This window comes from Pteropus medius, unplaced genomic scaffold, assembly GCF_902729225.1.
Source record: "Pteropus medius unplaced genomic scaffold, Ma_sr-lr_union100, whole genome shotgun sequence".
NCBI lineage: Eukaryota > Metazoa > Chordata > Mammalia > Chiroptera > Pteropodidae > Pteropus > Pteropus medius.
The window spans coordinates 191747-213990 of record NW_024345397.1 but is presented as its reverse complement, the minus strand read 5'-3'; the positions used below and the strand labels follow the sequence as shown (position 1 = coordinate 213990).

General features: G+C 34.6%; 1 long non-coding RNA gene and 1 pseudogene across 1 annotated transcript; both read right to left on the bottom strand.

Moving 5' to 3' along the window:
* Nucleotides 1-315: 315 nt before the first annotated feature.
* LOC120611034 (uncharacterized) lies at nucleotides 316-2930 on the bottom strand. Its single transcript, XR_005655067.1, has 2 exons — nucleotides 2598-2930; nucleotides 316-769 (listed from the first exon to the last, which is right to left on the bottom strand). It is a non-coding gene; the product is annotated as an uncharacterized LOC120611034 (long non-coding RNA).
* A 9009-nt stretch (nucleotides 2931-11939) lies between these two features.
* LOC120611039 (uncharacterized) lies at nucleotides 11940-12058 on the bottom strand (annotated as a pseudogene).
* Between the last annotated feature and the right edge of the window lie 10186 nt (nucleotides 12059-22244).

The following is a 22244-nucleotide window of genomic DNA, read 5'->3' as shown; positions in this document are numbered from 1 at the left end:
AGTATTTAAGGTTCATACTAGCCTGGTCTGGACTCCTGGGTAGTAGTAAATTTTAAGGCTCCTCTTCCTGGTCAGAGGAAGCTCGAGGTCAGGTGGATTAGCCTTATTAAGTTGGGAAACATGAATTCAGGAGTCAGTTCTATTGATCATGGCTGCGCAGGGATTCACAAGAAGTACCTGGGAAGGACCTTTCCAACGAGATTGTGATGAATTCTTGTGGAGAGTCTTTTCCAGTACACAAAGTCTCCAGGCTAGATCCCATAAGGTGGAAGGCCTCTCTTTGTGTCACCGTAAAAAGATTGTTTTAACAAAGAGTGATTTCCATTAACAGCTTTAATAAGTTATTGACAATATATAAGAATCCCTTTTTATAATTAAAGAATCTAGTGTTACAGGGGAGAGATGCATAGGTCTCCCTGTTATAATTTTAAAAGAGGAAATTTTGTTTCCCAAAAGGGGTGGACCTCTGATTTAAGAGAACTATAGGTAAAGATTTTGACCAAGGACTTTTCAAGATGTCCATAAATTATCTGAGTTTTCACAATTCCACTTGTTCTTTCCACTAATCCACAGAACTTTTGGTGGTAGGCACAGTGAAAATATCACAGTATCACCCAATGGCACACACTTGCTGGGCTACTGGTCCAATGAAACAGGCTCCTCTGTGCTATATATGGTAGAAGGTGTTCCTCAGGTTGGTATAATTTTCTCTGTTAACATCTTAGCTACGGAGGTGGTAGTGGTATGGTAAACAGGGGGAAGCTTCAATCTGGTGAGAAAGCATACAAATCATTATTAATTCATCTTGATATCCACTCTAAGGAGGTAACCATATAAAATCTATTTGTCATACTTTAAATAAGTTTACATTTAGTTCAAATTTCCCAAGTGAAAGCTTTGTAGTTTTTCTTGGATTATATTTTGGACAGGTAGGGTGTCTTGTAGATGCTACAGCAGCAGCTGCAGAAATTTGGTGGCCCCACCAATATTGCTTAGCAATTTTTACTATTTTCTTTGTAGATCAGTGAGTTAGTACATGTATAGTTTGAAACGTCCTTCTCACCATAGAGTCAAGTATTATAAGGAGTTTGTTAGGTCCATACCACAGGTGTTTTTTGGTGTCTAGGAAACTTTTTCGAGTTTGCCAATAAAGTCTCCCATCATTAGGGATATTGAATTGAACCCTATATAAAGATCCTAGTAAGTTTTCAACAAGCGTGCTGGCTCTTAGATCTCTTTGGATATAAAGTGTCAAAGTAAAGATTTTATTTTCTATAATATCTTTATTTTGGGCCACATTTTTTGTTTGTTTGTTGTTGTTGTTGTTGTTGTTTTGTGGCAGCATCATGTAGTTGATTCATTTCAGCATGTTTACTTTGTAACCAAGAATGTCCTTCAACCTCAGTAGTAGTTAACTGACTGGGGAGAAAAATGGCATCTAAGAATTCTAATATGAAATAACTGCTCCTAATTTTGATCCCATTGGTAGTAATGAATCCCCTCTCTTCCCAAAGGATCCCAAAACCATGGGCTATGTCATATGCATAACAAGAATCTGTATACATATTGGCTCGGTACCGTAGCTTGGATGCAGGCCCTGTTAGAGTATAAAGTTTGGCTTCTTGGACTGAGGTAGCATGAGGTAAGTGACCAGCCTCAAATAAGTTCAAAGAAATTAGTTACTGTGTAACCAGCATAAACATTTTCCATTCTCATTTTTTAAATATGAACTATCGGTATAACACAATACATCAGCATTAAGTATTGGAGTTTCTTTTAAACCTTTCCTAGTAAGTAAAAGAGCGTCAGTCAGTGATATGCGGTCATGGGGGGTCTCATCTAATTCTGTGGGCAGCAAGCTTGCTTGATTGAGTGTATCGTATCTCATTAAAGTCATATAGGCTGCCAAAAGGAGGGTTATCTCATATGAAGTAGCCTGCTGGCAATAGGTGAATAATGTGAGGTAAGTAAGGCTTCTACTGAATGGGGAACATAGATGGTTCAGTAGTTTTTATTAAAAGGACAGTAGCAGGGATTGCTCACAGGCAAGGAGGCATTCCCTGTGCTACGCAGTCCCACTATTGACTGTAATATCTCAAAGGCAAAACAAAAACAACAACAACAACAAAAACAAACCCTCCATGCTTTTATGTAAGTACCCTCAATGCAGTGCCTTCTCATTCATACACAAATAAACAAAAGGGAAAGTCATAGTCTGGATGACCCAGAGCTGGCATATTGTTCAACTTTTCCTTCAAAGTCTTAAAAGTGTGTCATTGTTCTCTACTGACCAAATTAATGGTTCTGGCATGCGGGCATGCAACATTTTGTATAATGGTTTATCAATCAAAGAAAAATTAGGCCTTCTGAGCCATGCTTCTCTTGCCCAGGCCCACTTCTACTTCTAATAAAACTTTTCTTTTCCACTGTAAAATAAAAAAAAAATAAAAATTAGAAATGCAATTGTGATAGTACCCTGTTTGTTCCCTTCAAAAAACTCTTAATTGTCTCTTAGTAGTTTGTTCAGGGTATCTTTGTATACTTGCCAAATGCTCACCATCTAGTTTAAGTTCTTCAGAAAATATAATGTGACTTACCAACATACTGCAGTTTCTCCTTAGATGCCTATGTCCTTTGTCAGCCAGAGCTTGGAGTAGCTGTCTTTCCTCTAGGACTCAAAAGAATTACCACGGAGCAGTAAGTCATCAACACATTTTAACAACAGTTTCTTCAGACATTGCTAAGTCACTTAAATCTTGCTTCAAAGTTCGTGAAAAGTGTGTTGAACTTTCAATAAATCTCTGTGGTTTTATAGTCGAGGGGAATTGCTGATTGTTCCAGGTAAAGGTAAATAAGAGTTGATTTTCTGGATTCACAGGAATGCTAAAGGAAGAATTGTGTGAATTAACAACAGTGAAAAACTTGCTTTCTCACAGAGTATCAGTGAGGAGAGTATGTGGATTTGGGACAACAGGATATCTTGAAATTATTATGTAATTTATGGCTTGAAAGTCTTAAAGAAGCCTCCAAATTCTATTGTGCAGTTTCTTAACAGGCAATTGAGGTATTACATGGATCTGTGTAGAAAAGAATCAGCCCTTTATTTACATATTAGTACTGGTTAAATCATTGTTAGGGTTTGGATTTATGAGTGATGATTATTATAGCAGTGGCACTGTCAACACTGATATTGATTTCTTCCAATATCAGTGTTGGAAGAGGCCCATAAAGCTTCAGGAAGATCTTTGAGCTCAAGGAAAGAAGGATCATCAGATATTTGGGGTTCATCTCAAGAGAAAGAATAAAGGTATTATTTTCTTCACCATGTCCTTCATAACTCTCATTAATTTCACTTGAACCTCCATTTGAGCAAATATCAGTCAATGTTAAAGATATTTCCCCCTTAGGAGAAAAACTTATTGAGGCCTTACATTTTTGTAGAAAGTATGTATGTATATACATAATATATGTATGGGGCCAGATGGACTGATTAGAAAGCAATGAGTATCAGTTAACGGTCTCAAAGAAAACATCATAGGCGTGGAAAGAAATAACGTCTGTGAGAAGTTCTCAGTTTTTATAACTTCAATTTTTTCAGTACTCCGAGGGATGGGGATTTTGATCAGTGCAAGGTTTAAGGCAGAAAGGAGGCACCAGTGTCAATTAGGACAGGATAAAAGTCACTCCTAGTTCGGATACACGTATCTCCTAAATAACTCAGGGGGAGGAGGGGAGGCAGCCTCTTTGTCTCCTTAGAGTTCCATCAGATTTCAATTTCATGGAATTTAGAACTAATGGCTTTAGTTCATCACTGTTGATTATTTTTTTTTTTTAATTTCAAGCAGTTCTTTTTCCAATGCCCAAGTTCTTTACAGTAATGGCAAACCCATTTGATTTTAGGTTTAGCTTCACAATGGTTTTTGCCTCTAGTTGTTGGAGCTGTAGATTCCTTATATGATTTGCTTTCTTTTCTCTAGCTTCATGGAAAGTTTAGGCTAAGTAATCAGTACGGACCACAAGTTCGGCAGTAGGAAGAACTTCTCACTGTATTTTAGTTCTTTTAACTACAGTAGACAGTTCTTTGCCTAATCCATTAAGGACAACTGAATTTAAGGTAGTTTGTGTTGTTTCAGCATCAATAGGCAAACTAGTTTTCCTAAAAGACAGCACAGGGCCAGTTGAAATAGTTACAAATGGATTCTCCTTTAAGTTCTTTAGATTCTTGAAGTTTAGATCAGTCTTTGGGTCTTGGAAAGCCTCAAAGAATAGAGTCCCACAGTCGTTAAGCAATACAGTTGGTCTCCTCAAAACCTAGGGTCAGATTAGTGGGTAAGGCCCATGGAGAAGCTTCAGGGTCTCGACAGTTTACGAGTTGCCACTAGTGTTGTGCTTCTCTTGTCCCCACCAGCATGTTAACCTGCTGATGTAAATCATGTGATCTTGTGCTAACAGATTGCCTGATGACATTAAACCCTCATTTGATTTAATTGGAAAGAGGGGAATAGGGGGTCTTATGTGGGTCTGGAAAGTCTTTAACTATAATTCTTCTTTCTGTCTCAGACCAGGGGCACACATTATAACCTGGGTTTGGGGAACTGTCCTAGGGCAGCCTGTGCTATGGTGGCAGCTGCCCTTATCCACCTACATCTAGTAGCAGCCTGTGCTGTGTCATTAAGACTGCAGCAGCACAGGGGCAGCGGGGCGGCCTCTGTCCCCATGAGAGTAGGTTCTAGGAGAATTATACCTGATGGTTGGGTTTTAATTTTAAAATGATTTATTAAGATGGTTCTGGGGGGGTCAGGAAAAGTTTGTGGAGAGGACAGAGAAGTGAGTTGTGAGAAGGAAAAGTTTCTAGGACAAAAGGGAAGGCTGGATAAATAGGTTAAATGGGGAACAAGGACCAGTACTAGGGAAAGTCTCTCTCTAGAACTTTCTAAAGCTTTCTCTTCTTGTTTTAAGTTATTACAAGTCTAAATCAATCCAGAAAGGGAATCTCATAGGAAATCTATTTAAGAGACTAGCTTAGCTTCGGAGTAACAATTAAATTAACTTCCCATTCTAATTGCTTGGTATATTTATTTCTAATTTAAATCATAAAAGAAAAAAAAACTAATTTTGCCAAATCAAAAGTTCCCCATTTGGAAAATTGTAGAGAAATGTCATTTTTAGTAAAGTTAACCTATTTAGATAAAAAATGTGCATGATTCAGCACCATATTTGTTATTCATAGCACTGGCCAGTGTTTGAGGGGAGGGGAAGGGAAAGTTCTGGAGTTCTGACTTTTCATAACTTAAAAGATTTGTTCTCAAATGATCAAGGCTGGATATTTTTTTCCAGTAGGAAGAGTGCTGCTTTGTGAGTGACCTTCCCTAGTGGGTGGGCTGTTACTCTCACACCTATCTCTGAGAGGCCTGAATACCAGGTGGTGTTTCGGGAGTCCTGAGGTACTAGAATAACCAAGTGCTTACATGTACCTCCAAGACAAGCTGGAAATGTTTCTTCCGACCCAGGAACTGGAGGTGTGTTCTTCTGTCGGAGGCTCTATGAGTCCACTACACATCTCGGACAATGAGTCCAGACATTTCCTCAAAGTTTTCTAGTAGCCTGGACACTTCTCCCAAAGGGCCTGAAGGAGCAATTATCCCTTTTCTTCAGAGTGAAAAACCACCGTCATATAAGTGCAGTTCCTTTTTCTCTATGAGGCTGCTGTACATCTTGGACGATGAGTCCAGACATCCTTGCAATGTTCCAAGTTTCTTGGGAGTACCTTAAGGTTAATGGGAGCAAAGCAAATGCCTCTCACCTTTGGAGTGGAAAGCCCACCATTACGCAGTTTCCAACGCAAAACATTGGTTCCTCGAGAGCAAAAACCCAAACGGTAATTACACTGGCCACAAGATGTCACAATGACCTCATTTGACTCAGACAAAGATACAAGTCAAAAACAAAGACACGGACAGGTACTGGTGAATAACAAAATCATCATAATAAAACCAACTTGAGGGTGTCCCTTCAATAATTCGCCAGTTGGAGAAGGGTTTTCCTTCTCTGTCACATGTCCTGAGTTCCTTTTCTAGACGTACAAAAAAGGGAATCCCTTCCATGCTGTAGAAACACAGAAGAAACAAGCCCCTCCCACACTATGGACACATTATGCCCACCCAATAGCACTGTGTGCATCTTACACAAGGTGTGAGTGTGCATCATCCAGAGCTTCAGAAAAGCCAACGAGGAGGTACATACCTCAATCTAATGAGTCACAATGGGACTGCAGTGGAGGCCTCATACAGATACAAGAGAGCTGAGTTCTTTTCTGTTCCTTCAAAAATCAGATATGCAACAGGCCAGAGATATGTTAAACAAAAACTTTCACAGTCCAAAGCTTTTCAGGAAAAAAAAAGGTGGGGGGTTATTGAGCCACATGCTAGCCAGAAAAGGACTAGGTCTTAGGGCATGACATCTAAACCACCAACAGCGAGGCTAGGTAGAAAAGACAACCATGTCTGCCCTCCTGGATTTGATGAGCATTTTTATACACTATGTTTTGGGGAAGAAAGATGTAAGTTGTTCTGAAAGAATTTACATAGGCAGTTCTATGACAGGTGAACAGTCATGAGTGAGGCCTATTTAATGTTTTTGATTGACTACAGGCTATAGTCCTGAAAGTGAGGCAGAGTGGTTAGTCTAGGGAAAACACCCATTCCCTGGGTGTGGCTCTGAAACTTTTTCTCAGTGCCCAACTCAGCCCTCTCCCAGTTTTGATCCCAGCCTGAGAAACAAGCCAAGGCCAAGAGACAAGATAAATGGCCTTAGGATGTACCCCTCCCCTCCAAGTCTTAATCAGTATGATAGTAAAAAGTCTGGGCCATAGAGTCTAAGTGACTAGGTTCAAATGCATCCTTGTTCTGCAATTGATGGTAATGTCAGCCTTGACTCAAGGCTTTTCTTTTAAAGCAAGTGCCTAATTTGGGCTTTGCTTGCTGAGGCCTCCACTTCAAAGGGGTCTTATCTCAGATAACAGGTTTCCAACCACATGACTAGATAAAGAACCTGAGCCACACACCTTACTCCTCCACTCCCTCCAGCTAGGCTCCTTTGTTTTAGAGATCTTGATTGATTTCTACAACTGATAATTTGCTTCATTTCTTTTTTCTCTTCCTATACTTTAAATTCTTGCTTTTCTGTTTTAAATTCACCCGAAAAAAGTGAGCTCACAGATCCAAGGCTCCCACCCTCAACCCTGGTGAAAACAGAACTCCAGGCCTGCCTGCTCATGCTCAATCTTTCTCTACCTGAGATCTCTCTGTGTGGTCTCAGATATACCATGTAATTTGCAGGATTTATAAGAAGTAAACATTTTTTCCCCCAAGTTTCCTGATGGTTATTGCTAGGGGCATCTTGCAATCATAATAAGAACCACAAGAGCCAGTCCAGCCAACACATTGGTTATTGGCAGGCTCACTGTGGCACATGACAGCCATTTACTAGCTGAGATCTTGGACAAGCTACTTATTTTCTGAGTCTAACAGTATCAAAACCAAAAAGGTTTGTATTTGTACACCAGTAATATGATTAAAATATTATTTGTACACCAGTAATATGGTGTATTAAAATTTTATTTGTACACCAGTAATATGATTAAAATATATTTGTGAAAAGAAAAAGAAAAAAAAAAAACAGAGCAAAAGATTGTAGACCTCAAGAGAGTGACGAAATAGTACCAAGGATAAGGGTTGAGGACAGTCCCAACTATACATATACATAGTTTCAAAGAAAGTATATTACTTAAATAGCTTTCACATTCAACACAAAGATCTCCTCCTGCAAGCAGATTGGGGGGCGGGGAGAGGGAGGGGTGGACAAAAACAAGGCTCAAGAGCTAAAAGATGTACCAGTGTTGAAAATAGCAGGGAAATATAATCGAAATAATATACTCTCTACTGTTTGGGCTTTTCACTCTGAAAGATATCAGAAGAAAATCATTATACTGGATGTAGGAAGTCTGGGCAGATCTGCTCCAACATAGCTGTACAATCTTGGACAGCTTTCTATGTATATCTGGGATTCAGTTTCTTTATGTTTTATGAATTCTTTTTTCTAGGAGAATTATTTTCTTCCAGGTTCCTAGGAACAGAACAAGTAAGGCCTTCTGATATATGAATTCATAGAAATCTATCCATCTCCTTCACAGGACTTATCACACTTTTAATTAAACATTTAATTCTGACAGAAGTTAGTTATCTGTCCACCCCTCTAGAATGTGACCTTTACGATATTAGTGGCCCTGTCTTTCTTTTATGCCTTTCTGTCTCTAATACCTAGAGAAATAAATCACACATATTTGTTCAAACAACATTTATTGAATGAATAAATGAATATCCTAAAAGTAAAAGGCCAAATTAGAGACAACAAGCATTTAGTTGAGATCAAGAATAGCTATTCAGGGAGCAGGGATTCAGGCAGAAACCCAAATAGTGTTGCAATTAAGAGACAAAGGCAAGAGGTATTTATGAGAAAGGGAAAGGGGGCAATTATATCAGTAGATGGAAGGCATTCATAAAGGTGCAGATAAGCTAACACAGTGACACTGATTCTAAACAATGTTTTAATTTTCAGTCAGGTAGTGGCCAGTCCAATAGTCACAATATCTTCTTTCTTCTTATCTTTGTAAACAGTTCTTTGGGACACATTGTTGCTTTGGGCCCAGTCCAAAGGTTATTTTGCCCTATAGATTTTTATGGTTTCAAGAATTTTATACATATAGAACCATATAATATTGGCTTCTTTTATTCAGAATAATTATTTTGAGATTCACTAATAATTTTGCATGTATCAGTGATTTATTTTTTTCCCATAAAATGTCCATTTTTTCTAACATCATCAGATTGCCTTGGCATGTAACTTTGCTGAGATTAATTGAAAATCTCTCTGTGAGTGTATTTTTGGACTCTTTTTTCTACTCCATTGATTTATTTGTCTATCTTGATGCCTGTTTCACACTGTCTTGATAATTGCAGCTACATAACTTGTTTCTCCAGCATTATTCTTTTTGATCAAAATTCATTTTTTATTCTAGGCCTTTTGCATTTCCTTTTGAATTTTAGAAACAGTTCATCAATTTTTACAAAATGCCTCCTGGAATTTTGAATGAGGTTATATTGAACTATGAATAAATTTAAGGAAAATTGACATCAGAATAATGAGTCTTCTGAGGCAGGAACACAGTATACTCAGGTTTTCTTCAATTCATCTCAACAAAGTTTGCTTATGCAGGTGTTGTATATATATATATATATATATATATATATATATATATATATATATATACACACACACACACCTGCTATTTTCAACACTGGTACGTCTTTTAGCTCTTCAGCCTTGTTTTTGTCCACGCCTCCCTCCCCCCGCCCCCCAATCTGCTTGCGGGAGTCCTGAGTATTTATTCCAATTGTTGTATATATATATATCACATATATATATGTGTGTGTATATACATATATATATATATATACAGGTGTATATATATACACCTGTATATATATATATATATACAATACTTATATTATTTATTTATATATCTAATATATATATACAATACCTGCTTAATCAGGTATTGTATATATATTTTATATGTTTTGTGTATTTGCATATGTATTTGCAAATGGTATTTTAAAATTTAATTTCTTATTCTTCATTGGTAATGTGTTAAAAAATTATGGATTTTTTCATATAATTTTTCTATAATCTGGCTAAACTCAATTGCTATTTATAGTATTTTTTGTATATTGCATAGGGTTTTCTGCATAGACAATCATATATCATTAAAAAGTTTCTCTTCTTTCATTCTGAACTAGATGAATGTTATTAGGTTGTTGTTGTTAATATTTTGCCTTATTGCTCTGAAGTCTACTTGATATTAATATCACTCTGAATTTTTTTAAATTATTGTTTATATGGTATATATTTTTTCATCTTTTAACCTTCACTTATATCACTCTATTTGAAGTGAGTTTATTGTAGACAGCATATAGTTGAGTCGATTTTTAGCCATTTAGTAGGTAACTGGTGAACTTTGACTATTTGCCATTAGACTGTTTAATGGAATATTATGGCTGAAGTCTGCTATTTCATTATTTGATTTATGTTTTTTCTTTTCTTTATGTTTCTCTTTCCTCTCTTTTTTCTTGAATTCTTGTGGATTGTTTGATATGTTTTTAGAATTTTATTTGAATTTAATTATGGTGAATGAGGTTTTAAAGTAAATATACTAACTGTTAAAATATATAAAGACCAAACTTCCATTAAAAAAAAAAAGGAAAACAATAAAGGAAATAAAAACTAAAAGAACTAAAATGAGAACCAATTATATACTTGGGGATATAGTTATTGAAAAAAATATTGAAAATATAGTTATTGAAAAAAATTAACTAAATTTGGCTTAAACTTTAGACTTGACATTGTTGAAGGCATACCTAGTTAATCAGAAGTTAAAGAATTAGAGAATCAGAAAAATGAGTCCTGAGTATTTATTCCAATTGCATTAAGGAGGAAAAAAAATGGATTTTAAGAAAAGAGGTAAAAGACAGGGAAGATTGACTGAGAGCCTCTACTTTTAACCTAATAAAAGAGAATAGAGGGAGGTCTGATAAAAAATTCTGTATTTGAAAAGATAATTGATGATAATTTTCCCAAATTGAAAAAAAGACAGAAACTCTAAGAGTAAAAGTGGAATTATATAAATATATTTTTTTCCTAAGGTTTCTGTATTAGTTCACCTATTTTTTCCATTTTTCTTGTGAATTGTTTAATATGTTTATAAAATATATTTTAATATCCCTTTCTGGTAGTTCCAATTTACACCCTCTCTGTGAGTTCTTGGTAATCTTTTTCATTGACTGGAGCTTTTTTTTTTTTACCTTTTTCACATTACAAACACATACGCACATAATATTTTAGGAGAGAGGATACCAGGCATTGTATAGAACGGTAGGGATTGGGGGATATTCCTGCTTCGTTTTTTTCCCGGAGTGGCAGCTCCTTTCTATATCCCACAGCAGAAGTGAGGAATGATTATTCAGACTCCAACAAATGTTAAGCTGACATGTGACTAGGCTGCAAACTTAAGGTAGTTGAGATGACTTCTGGTTAATCTAGCTACCTACCAGTCTTCCACACTACCAGCTACTGATTGCTATTAATATTATTGCTGAAATTTCCCAAGTAGACACAATTTACTAAACAGACATAACAATAAGTAGGTGAACTTAATAGTCCTATTTTCATAAACAACTTAAATTTGTGATCACAAATGTCCTCTCAAAGAAATACTCTGCCTCACATGATTTTGTTTGTGAATGTTTTCACCCATTTAAAAAAGAAATAATTCTAAATCTTAAGCTTGCTATTTAAGAAAATGGTAGATGAAGGAACATTTTCCAGCTCAAATTATGAGACCAGTATTACCCTGTCCAGAACCAGAAAAGAACATTTCAAAAAATACATATTACAGGTCAGTGGACTTCATGAACACAAATATAAAATCTTGAACAAAATCTTAGCTAACCGAATCCAGCAATATCTAAAAGATATCGTATACAATAACCATACGGTTTATTCCAGGAATGCATGCTCAGTTTAACATCTGAAACAAGCAATGTTTTTGTTTACTATCTTCAGAGTTTAAGTGATAAAAATCATCTACTCACAAAAATAGATGTAGAAAATTGGCTTCCCTCATTTATGACAAAAACACTAAGTAAATCATAATAAGAAGGAAATTTCATCAATTTACTTAAAGGCACTTATGAAAAACTAACTGCTAATATCATATGTAATGTGACAATATATTTTTTTTAGATGAGGCAACTCTTGGTTGACTTCACAGATTGCAAGGACCTTGTCAGCTTACAATCCTTTATTTATTTATTTATTTTTTACACCTACAGCACCTGGTCTTCCTAGGTGGTCTCCCGTCCAAGTACTAACCAGACCCAACCTTGTTTAGCTTCCAAGATCAGATGGGATCGGGCTTGTTCAGGGTGGCATGGCCATAGATGTAATGCGACAATGTTGAAGGTGTTTCTGTGAAAATCAGGAAAAGGCAAGAATATGTACTTTTACCATTTATATTAAATAATGTACTGGAAGCCCTAGCTCCAATACAATGAAACAAATAGCAGAGAAATAAAAAGTGTACATATTGAAAAAGAAGATATAAAACTTTTTTTTCACAGCTATCACTGGTATATATGAAAAAATCCAAAGACATCACCCCCAAAGCTTTTAAATCTAATGAATACATTCGCCAGTCTCAGCTTAAAAGTCAACATACAAAAAATAATTTTCTTTTTAATTATTTTCTGCAAATAATAGGAAAATGAAGACATCTCAATGTAATAGCATCAAAACCAGAAAAAGTCTATAAAAAATAAATTTCACAAAGTACATAACAGATCTCTTCACTGAAAATTTCAAAATATTGTTGAGAAAAATTAAAGAAGACACAAATGAAGAGACACCATGCTTGTGATTTGGAAGCACTGTTTTAAGGTCCATATTTTCCTCAACTGATTTAGGAATTCCATGAAAGGCCAGTAGAAATCTCCATGGCCTTTTTGATAAGGTGATTATAAATTTTACATAAGAAAGATCTAGAAGAGCTAAAACGATTTCAAAGAAGAACAAAGTTGATAAATTTAGACTTCTTTCCTATAAGACTTGCTGTATGTAATGCTACCATTTTCACGACAGAGTGAGACTGGCATAAGAATAAATAAATATGTCAAATAAACAAAGCAAAGTGTCTAGAAATAGGCCCTAAATTGCTCAGTAAAAATAATTTCTGGTATAAGTGGAATTCAATGGAGGAAAGAAAATCTTTTCAATAAATGATGTTGATTGAATATCTGCATACAAAAAATGAACCTGGTTCCATATTTTATATTATACTCGCATACTTACTAGAGAGAGATTACAGGAAAAAATAGGAGCATATCTTTGTGACTGAGAGGTAGGCAAACATTTCTTAGAATACAAAGAATAATAAAGACAAAAATAATAAACACGACTTTATCAAAATTAAAAATTTATGATCAAATATACCATTAAAAAAAAGGCACACCACAAGTTGGAAGAAAATAACAGACACATACAAAAATATATAACATACATGTCCAAGAAAGGACTATAACCAACTTTTGAAAACAATTTCTAAAGCCAATTATAAAAGACCAAAAAAAAAACCAAAAACCTCAGTAAAAATGAGTAAAAGACAGATATTTTACAATAAAGGGTACATAAAGGCTAGCAAATACATGAAAACATTCTCAATATCAATGGTCATCAGGAAGCTTATTGTTTAAATTACAAGAAGATACCATTACATACACATTAAAAGGATTAAAATTAGACTAAAAACACCAAATATTGGAAAGGATTCAAAGTAATGGTATTCTTCAAATATTACATATGGGAGTATAAAATGTTACAAACACTGTGTAAGTAAAAACATACAAGAATTCTATTGCAACTTTATTTATAACAAAAAAAAATCAGGAAAATGTCCATCACTCAATGAATGGATTAAAAAAAAATATGGCATATACACATAATGGAACACTACTTAGTAATAAAAAAGGAATAGTTATAAAAAGGAATGAATAAAAATATGGTGTATACATAATGGAACACTATTTAGTAATAAAAAAAGAATAGTTTATCTGTCTTATTGCATACAACAAGATAGATAAAAAATGCCATGCACACAAAAAATATACACTGCATGATTCAATTTACCTCAAGTACAATAAATAGACAGCACCACGCTATGAAGATAAAAATCATAATGGTAGTTGCCTCTGGGGAGTAATTTTATGTATATAGACTGGATATAAACACAAGAGAATTACCTGGAGTGATAGTGGTCCATCCACATCAAGGATTGCCAGCCTTTTTCCAAAAAGAACGAGATAGCGAATAATTTAGGCTTTTTGGACCATAGAATCTTTGTTGTTGCAGATACTCAGCACTTTACCCCTAGAGAAAGCAGCTGTAGATAATATGTTAATGATTAATATGGCCACATCCAACAAAATTTTATTTATGGACACTGGAATTTGAATTTTATATAAGTTTTTAAAATATTTTCAGCCATTTGAAAATGTGAAAAAAAACAAAGAATAGATGAGTTAAAGGTGTAAACAAATTAAACTACAAAGCACAGCAAATTTGCCACATTATCATTTGTTACTATTCCTCTGACTTGAAAATTATGATGAAATACTTTCCTATTTAGGGCTTAAGTTTTATTCTCTAAAATGGATTACAAACAAGAATATTCATTTTCAGGAAGGCATTTGTTTAATAACTATAATTCCTTAATTACAGAAGAATCTCAATATATTATAATTTGGGGGAAAATAGTTATTTGTAATGAAATATCATACTATATACAGTGTCATATTTATATATAAACCATATATAACATACATACATTTCTGCATGCAGATTTACAATTTATTTAGGAATGATAACATCATCCCCATCCACAAATCCCTCACAAACATACACAGGGTGTCTTTTTTCAAATGGCTTCATGCACAATTCAAAGTGGACCTAAACTTTAAAATGCAAGTATTCATAATTTTTTAAAAACTGCAATTTTTATATTGAAAATTGTAGATGTACTAGGAAACAGAATGTAAAATAAGAGACTTTAAAATTTGCAGCAACCTTAAACTGTCTTCCCCTCCTCAGGCCCTGTCCCAAGTATTCTCTCTTCTCTGCCAGTGGAGTTACTTCAGTGGAAAAAAACGTAAAAAATATGGAAAGAGCATAGAACCAGGACGTAGAAGACTGAAACCCTGTTGCACCACAAAATACTTCAGCCTTTGTCTCCACAATTCTATCAATATAACTGTGTAGAGACCCTGTAATATAAATAAGCGCATCATCAGAAGACTGACAGGATGCACAGAATGACGACCATGACCCAGTTAGATTGATCGTGGCCTGGAATCTGCCCTCAGCCCTACAAGCTTAGAAACCTGTTTGCATGCAGACAGGAAGGAAATTGTTCTTTGGGGAATGGATTTTACAATAACCAAACTCAACAACTGACATGCACAAGCAGAATGCTATTTTTTTTTAATTGAAACAAATTCAGGACACTTGAAGGCATTATCAGTCTGCTGGTGCATCAATCTGTAACCTGAAGGTCAATATATTAATTTAAAAAGAGAACTCTATTTGTTACAGGAACTTACATAATGCAGTCTGCCTGACTCATTCTATCCCTGTAGAGAGGCCAGAGTATGAAGCCAAACAAGAAATAGTTGATTAGGTTGAAAAATGGAACAGTGAAAAAAATCATCTATTCTCTAACTTTTGGGTTTTATAGGTTAGTAAAATTGAAGAAGGAGGAGGAGAATTGGAAACAGGCATAAGGTTAAATAATTTTATTTTGCCAAGTTATTGCATAAAAAAAAACAGAAATGATTTCTTAGAATAACTATCATCACAAAACATTAAGCACATGCTTTCATTCTAAAAGCCCACTCCATGAAAGAAGAGAGGCGGCATTAATCAGACTGTTGAAAATGTCATCTCTGACTCATACCGGGCCCAAACCAGAGCTCAGAGATGACTAAATTGGATAATTTGATTGTCTGATTTTACATTACAAATCATTTGAGATGAAATATACTAGTTCTAACTTCCTGTGTTCCATTCCTGTGAAAGTGAATGTTAACAAGAGACCAGAATACTGCCAGTTCATTGATCAACTATCCTTTCTTTCCTTAGATTCCAACATTCGCCCCTATGACTTTTCCTTTACTAAGATTCTCTGACTGATAAACTCTCACCCTCCACCCATCTCAGCAGCCCAATTATTTTTAAGATAAGTTAGCATATGTGATAAATTATAATCAATTAATAATGTCCTGGAAGTCATGAAGGTACATTGTATTTTTTCTGGGATACTATATAAATTTATATAAAATTTTAACTCTGTTGGGAGCCGAGCTAACTTGGCGAGCTCTGAGATAAGTGGCACTAAACTATTTTAAGCACTCAGTGTTTTCCAAGAAGGGAGTTTGATTGCGGAGCAGAGAGTTCTGAGTCGTGAGAACTTCATTGTTTTGCAGGATAAGTAATTTGGCTGACCTTGGGTCTTGACTGCTGTTTTCTCATTGCAATGCTATAAGTAGTGTGTTCTAAATAAACTCGGGGCTGCAGTATTTACTGTACGCCCTCCCGACTCTCTCTCTTGTCTCTGTCTTTTCTTTAATCCTCACTCCCCCTCTCAGGTACTGTTCATTTCAGCTGGCTGGCTCCGGCACAACTCTTAGAAGGAAATATAATTTGCTGATTCTTAAGATAGTGTTGAAAGTATTGTTCTGATGCCTATCTTTTAAAATAAAATAATATGCCTTATCAACTTAGCAAAGTTATTTTGAGAATCAAATGAAATAATGTACATAGAAGAGCTTGTGAAGCATAAAGAGGTGAGCACAATCTTGTTGTATGCATTCCTCCCACTATTCAAAATTTACCTTCTTTTTTCTCCACCGTCTAGCCTGGTGAGACTTTTTCTGAACTCTGTCAACTTTGCTTTGGCTGAGTTTAACCTCAGAACAAACAGGGAGGACCAACTCATGTAGTAAATGAGGGTAAAGGGGGACAAGATTGTTAAGCAGATGGTTACATAAGGAAGAGCCAGGTCCCTGGGACCCTCAATGCTTGATCTTTCTTCCTCTCTACCTTCACACTCTGAGAAAGTCCCTTTCATGAACTACAACTATAGAATGCTCTAAACTTTGTAAAAAATAAAATTTACATATAGCAAAATGCCAAGTCTTGGCTATAAAATGTTGACAAACACACTAGTGTAAATCACAACCCTATCACAATATAGAATGTTTCTGTTTCCCCAGAAGTTTCCCCCATGCCCTTTCTTAGTCAGTCCCTCACTCCCCCAAGCAACTTCTGTTCTGATTGTTTCATATTAGATTAGTTTTGTCTGTTTAAGCACTTCAATATGAATGTATTCATATAGGGTATATTATTTTGGTCTCAGCTTCTTAAGCTCAGAATAATTTTGTTCCCATGTGTAACACTAGCTCCTTTTCATTACTTAATATGTTTACATATATAATAACTATGTATATATTGATCATTATATAAATGTTATATTGTTATATATCACTATAATTATATAATATATAATATAATTATAAAATTGAAATGTAATATTAAATATAATATATATTTTATATAATTATTTATATTATATAACATAAAATATGTTAATCATGATATAATAGATAGTTACAAAAGTAACTATTATTATGTAAAAGTTCATTGAGCTAAGTATATAATATTTATTATATTAGTATATTTTATATAATATATTTATAATAATATAAATATATATGATTGTATTTTATGATAGCAATACACCATAATTTATTTATCCATCTACCAGTTGAAGGCTATTACAAATAGAGCTGTTATAAACATTCTTATATGAGTCTTTTTTGTCAACATATTTTTTAATTTCTCTTGAGGAAGATACCTAGGAGTGAAACTTCTAAGCAAAGGATAAGCATATGTTTAGCTTTATAAAACATTTAAACCTTCCAATATAGTTTTAGATAATTTAGATTCCCACTAGCAACAGATAAATGCACCCTCTGTTCCATGTTCTCTTTAACATCCAGAGTTGACAGACCTTTTAATGTTTGCCATGCTGACGATTGTGTGGTGTTATCTCAATGTGGCTGGGACCATATGTCTGCATCCTTACTATATCTCTGTTCTCTAAATTGCATCTGCTGGTGCTGGAATGCTCAGGATGCTTTCTTTGAATTTCCTATGTTAGAAATGATATAATTTGCAGAATCAGTTTTACTTCTTCATTTAAAATTTATGTCTCTCATTTTTTATTTTATATCTTATTGTACTGCCTCAGATCAGGACACTAGCCTTGGACATTCAAACAGAGCTTCCTAAATCCCCAGTAATCAGACAAGGTACGTTTTTATTTTCTTACAGGTATTACAGGAAATTATAGAATTGAAATTTATATTTGCGCAGGAAACCACTGGTCTGGGTCTCCAAGGTTAAATGCTCTACTTGTCATAGTGACTGTACTAAGGTAAGAAATTAGCTCCCATTATTTAGTAAAACTTCATTAACTAATCAAAGCTATAAAATAAACAGTACATATAGCATATAAGAAGTCGGCTACAAAAAAAAATTCTGGATCAGTAGTAAGTACATGTGAAGCACTACAGGAAGCTCATCTATCTTCGCGATGGATATTGCAAGAAGTTCGGCAAAAAGGTTAATAATACAACAGCACAGAAAGCTCCCTCTATACTATAACTCATAGACAAGGGTGAAAAACAATCAATAGAAACTGTCCCTAAGGATATCTGGTTATTTGTCTTACTAGAAAAAAAATTAAATAAGTTATTTAAAATATGTTGAAAGAATTAAAGGAAGCCATGTTTAAAGAACTAAAGAAAAGAAGGAGGGCACCATCTCACCAAATAGAGAATAACAATAAAGAGAGAGAGAGAGAAAGTATAAAAATTAATCAAATAGACATTCTGGAGTCGAAAGTGTAATAATTGAACTGAGGAATTTACTCAATGGGCTCAACAACAACAGATTTGACCAGGCAATGAAAACAAAAACAAAAACAAAAAACAAAACAAAACGACAACAACAAAAAACCCAGCAAACTTGAGTATAGGTCTTTTGACATTATCTAGTCTGAGGAACGGAACAAAAAAGAATTAACAAGAATGAACAAAGCCTCTCAGAGACATGTAAGCCATCAACAAGCATGCCAATGTACGCATCATGACAGTCTGGGAAAGAGAGCAGAAAGGAAAATGAGAAGAATAAATGAAGAAATAATGGCTAAAAGATTTCTTTAATTTTATTAAAAACATGAAGCTCAAAAACACCAAGATAAACCTGAAATCCATACCTAGACACATTAGTCTAACTGCTGAAAGAAAAGACAAAAAGAGAAATCTTGAAGTAGCTATAATTAGTCTAATAATACCAAGTATTGAAGATGGGAAGTTAACAAGCACACATACATTGCTGGTGGAGATGTAAAATAGTACAAAACTTTAGAAAACAGTTTGACAGCTTCTTATATAGTTATATGTGCATTTATTTCTTACCCAGCCATTCCACTCCATAAGAAATTAAAACATGTCCAACATCAGCTTTATTTATGAAACTCAGAACAGGCTAAATGTCTATCAGCAAGTAAACTGATAAGCAAATTGTGATATGCTTATACAATGAATTATTATCCAGTAGTTAAACAGAAAGTTATATAATGTATGATTTTGTACTTATATAAAATCTAGAAAACCAAAACTAATATACTGTGACAGAAAGCAGATTAGTGGTTGAAAGGTGCAAAACGTGGAGAAGGTGACGGATATCAAATGGACACAAGGAAACTTTCTGGAGTAATAAAAATGTTTTAGGTGTTGATTGTGGTAGTGTGTACAGGGATTTGTGTGTGTGTGTGTTTATGCTACATAGGAAACTAAACTTAACTCCAGTATTAAGTTTCTCTTGCTTTGTAACAAATTATCACAAAATTAGTGACTTAAACCGTTTATATTATCTCAACATTTACATGGGTCAGAAGTCCAGGCATGACTTAGTCAAGTCCTCTACTCAGGGTCCCCCTAGGTTGCAATCAAAGTATTGGCCAAGAAGGCTGTGGTCTTATCTGAGGCTTGAGGTCCTCTTTCATTGCCAGAATTTAGTTTCTTGCAACTATAAAACGGAGGCACTCAGCATTTCACATCTGTTCATCATTCTCTGCCATCTGACCCTGTACAGGGATAGCTCGCTTCTTCAGTGGTAACAGAAGAGTGTCTGCTTCTGTTTGTCTTGTCTCTGAACCCTAATCTTACTTTTAAAGGGTTCACCTGATTAGGTCAGGTCTGCCAGGAAAAGTTGCCTTTTGATTAACTTAAAGACAACTTAATAGAGACCTTAACTACATCTGCAAAATCTCTTCACCTATGCCATATTAAAAAAAGAAGAAAAAAAGTTATACTCATATACTCATGGGAGTAAAATCCCATCATATTCATCGGTCCTGCCCACACTCAGGATTACACAGGGTTTATATACTGGTAGTGGTAGGGGTACTGTTTTAGAATTCTGCCTGTGGCAATTCCATAGGTTGTAAGACATGAATATTAAAAAAAAAAAAAACATGAGCGTTACCAGATGGAATTGTAATACTTACAAAAAGTTGTTCATTTCCTCCTGGTTATTTGGCCTTCAATTAAAACATAAAATCAAATTAAAACCTTGGTTCTATGGTCTATTTATTTGTGCATATTAATTGTGCATAGTCTTAAAAGGGATATTGCTTGTTTTTAAGACTTGATTTTTTAGAATGGTTTTAGGTTCACAGAAAAATTAAGCAGAAAGTAGAGTTCCCATGTATTCCCTGCCCCACACATGCAGAGCCTTTCGCACTGTCATCATGCCACACCAGGGTGGACCATTTGTTACAATCAATGAACCTAAATTGACACATCATTATCACCCAAAGTCTATAGTTTACAATAGGGTTTACTTTTGGTGATGTTCATTCTGTAGGATTTGACAAATGTATAATGGCATGCAGTCACCATTATAGTATCATACAAAGCAGTTTTCCTGCCATAAAAATCCTCCGTTCCACCTATTTACCCTCCCTCCCCGTTAACCTCTGTCATCCATCCTTTTACTATCTCCAAAGTATTACCTTTTCCATAATACCATACAGTTGAAATCACACAGTGTGTAGGCTTTTCAGTCTTTTCTTCCAGTTAGTAATATTTATTTAAGGTTCTTCCATGTCTTTTTGTTACTCGATAGTTCATTATTTTTAGATCTAAATAGTATGTACGTACTACAGTTTTGTTATCCATTCACCTATTGAGGACATCTTGATTGTCTCAAAGTTTTGACAATTATAAATACATTTGCTATAAACATTTGTATTCAGATTTTTTTGTGGACAATTTTTCAACTCATTTTGGTAAATACCAAAGAGTGTGATTGCTGGATTCTACTGTTAAGAGCATGTTTAATTTTATAAAGAACTGCCAAACTGTCTTATGAATTGACTGTAACATTTTTAAAAGCTAAAAAAAATTTTCAGTTACAATTAACATACATTATATTAATTCACCATTATATTAATTCACCTTTAATGTAAAGGTGTACATTAAAGATATGTACACCTTTTTGTTTAGACATTTATATAACTTACGAAGTGATCACCAAATAGTCTAGTACCCATCTGACAGTATACATAGTTATTACCATATTATTGACTATATTTTATATTCCCTGACTGTTTTTATAACTGACAATTTGTACAACTTAATTCCTTTCTCTTTTGTTTCAGTTTTGTTTATTTTATTTTTTAGATTTCACATGTAAGTGAAATCATATCGTGTTTGTCTTTCTATGGCTAATTTCACTTAGCATAATACCCTCTAGGTCCATCCATGTTGCTGTAAATGGCAAGATTCCATTCTTTATAGCTGAGTGATATTGCATTGTTTATATGCACCACATCTTCTTTATCCATTTATCTATTGATGGACATCAAATTAAAGAAGTTTTGCACAGCAAAAGAAACCATCAACAAAACAACAAGACAACATACTGAATGGGAGAAAATACTTGCTAATGATACATCCAACAAGGGGTTAATATCCAAAATATATAAGAAACTTAGACAACTTAACACCAAAAACAAAACAAAACAAAACACACAATCTGATTAAAAATCAGGCAGAAGACATGAATAGACATTTTTCCAAAGAGGAAATATAGATGGCCAATAGACATATGAAAGGATGCTCAACTTCCCTAATGATCAAAGAAATGCAAATTAAAACCACAATGAGATATCACCTCACACCTGTGAGAATGACTATCATCAATAAATCAACAAACAACAAGTATTGGCAAGGATGTGGAGAAAAGGAAACCTTCATGCACTATTGGCAGGATTGTAAATTGGCGCAGCTACTGTGGAAAACAGTATGGAGGGTTCTCTAAAAAATGAAAAAAAATAGAACTATCATATGACCCAGCAATCTCATTTTTGGGTATTTATTTGAAGAAATTCAAAACACTAATTTGAAAAGATATGTGCAACCTTATGTTCATTGCAGCATTATTTACAA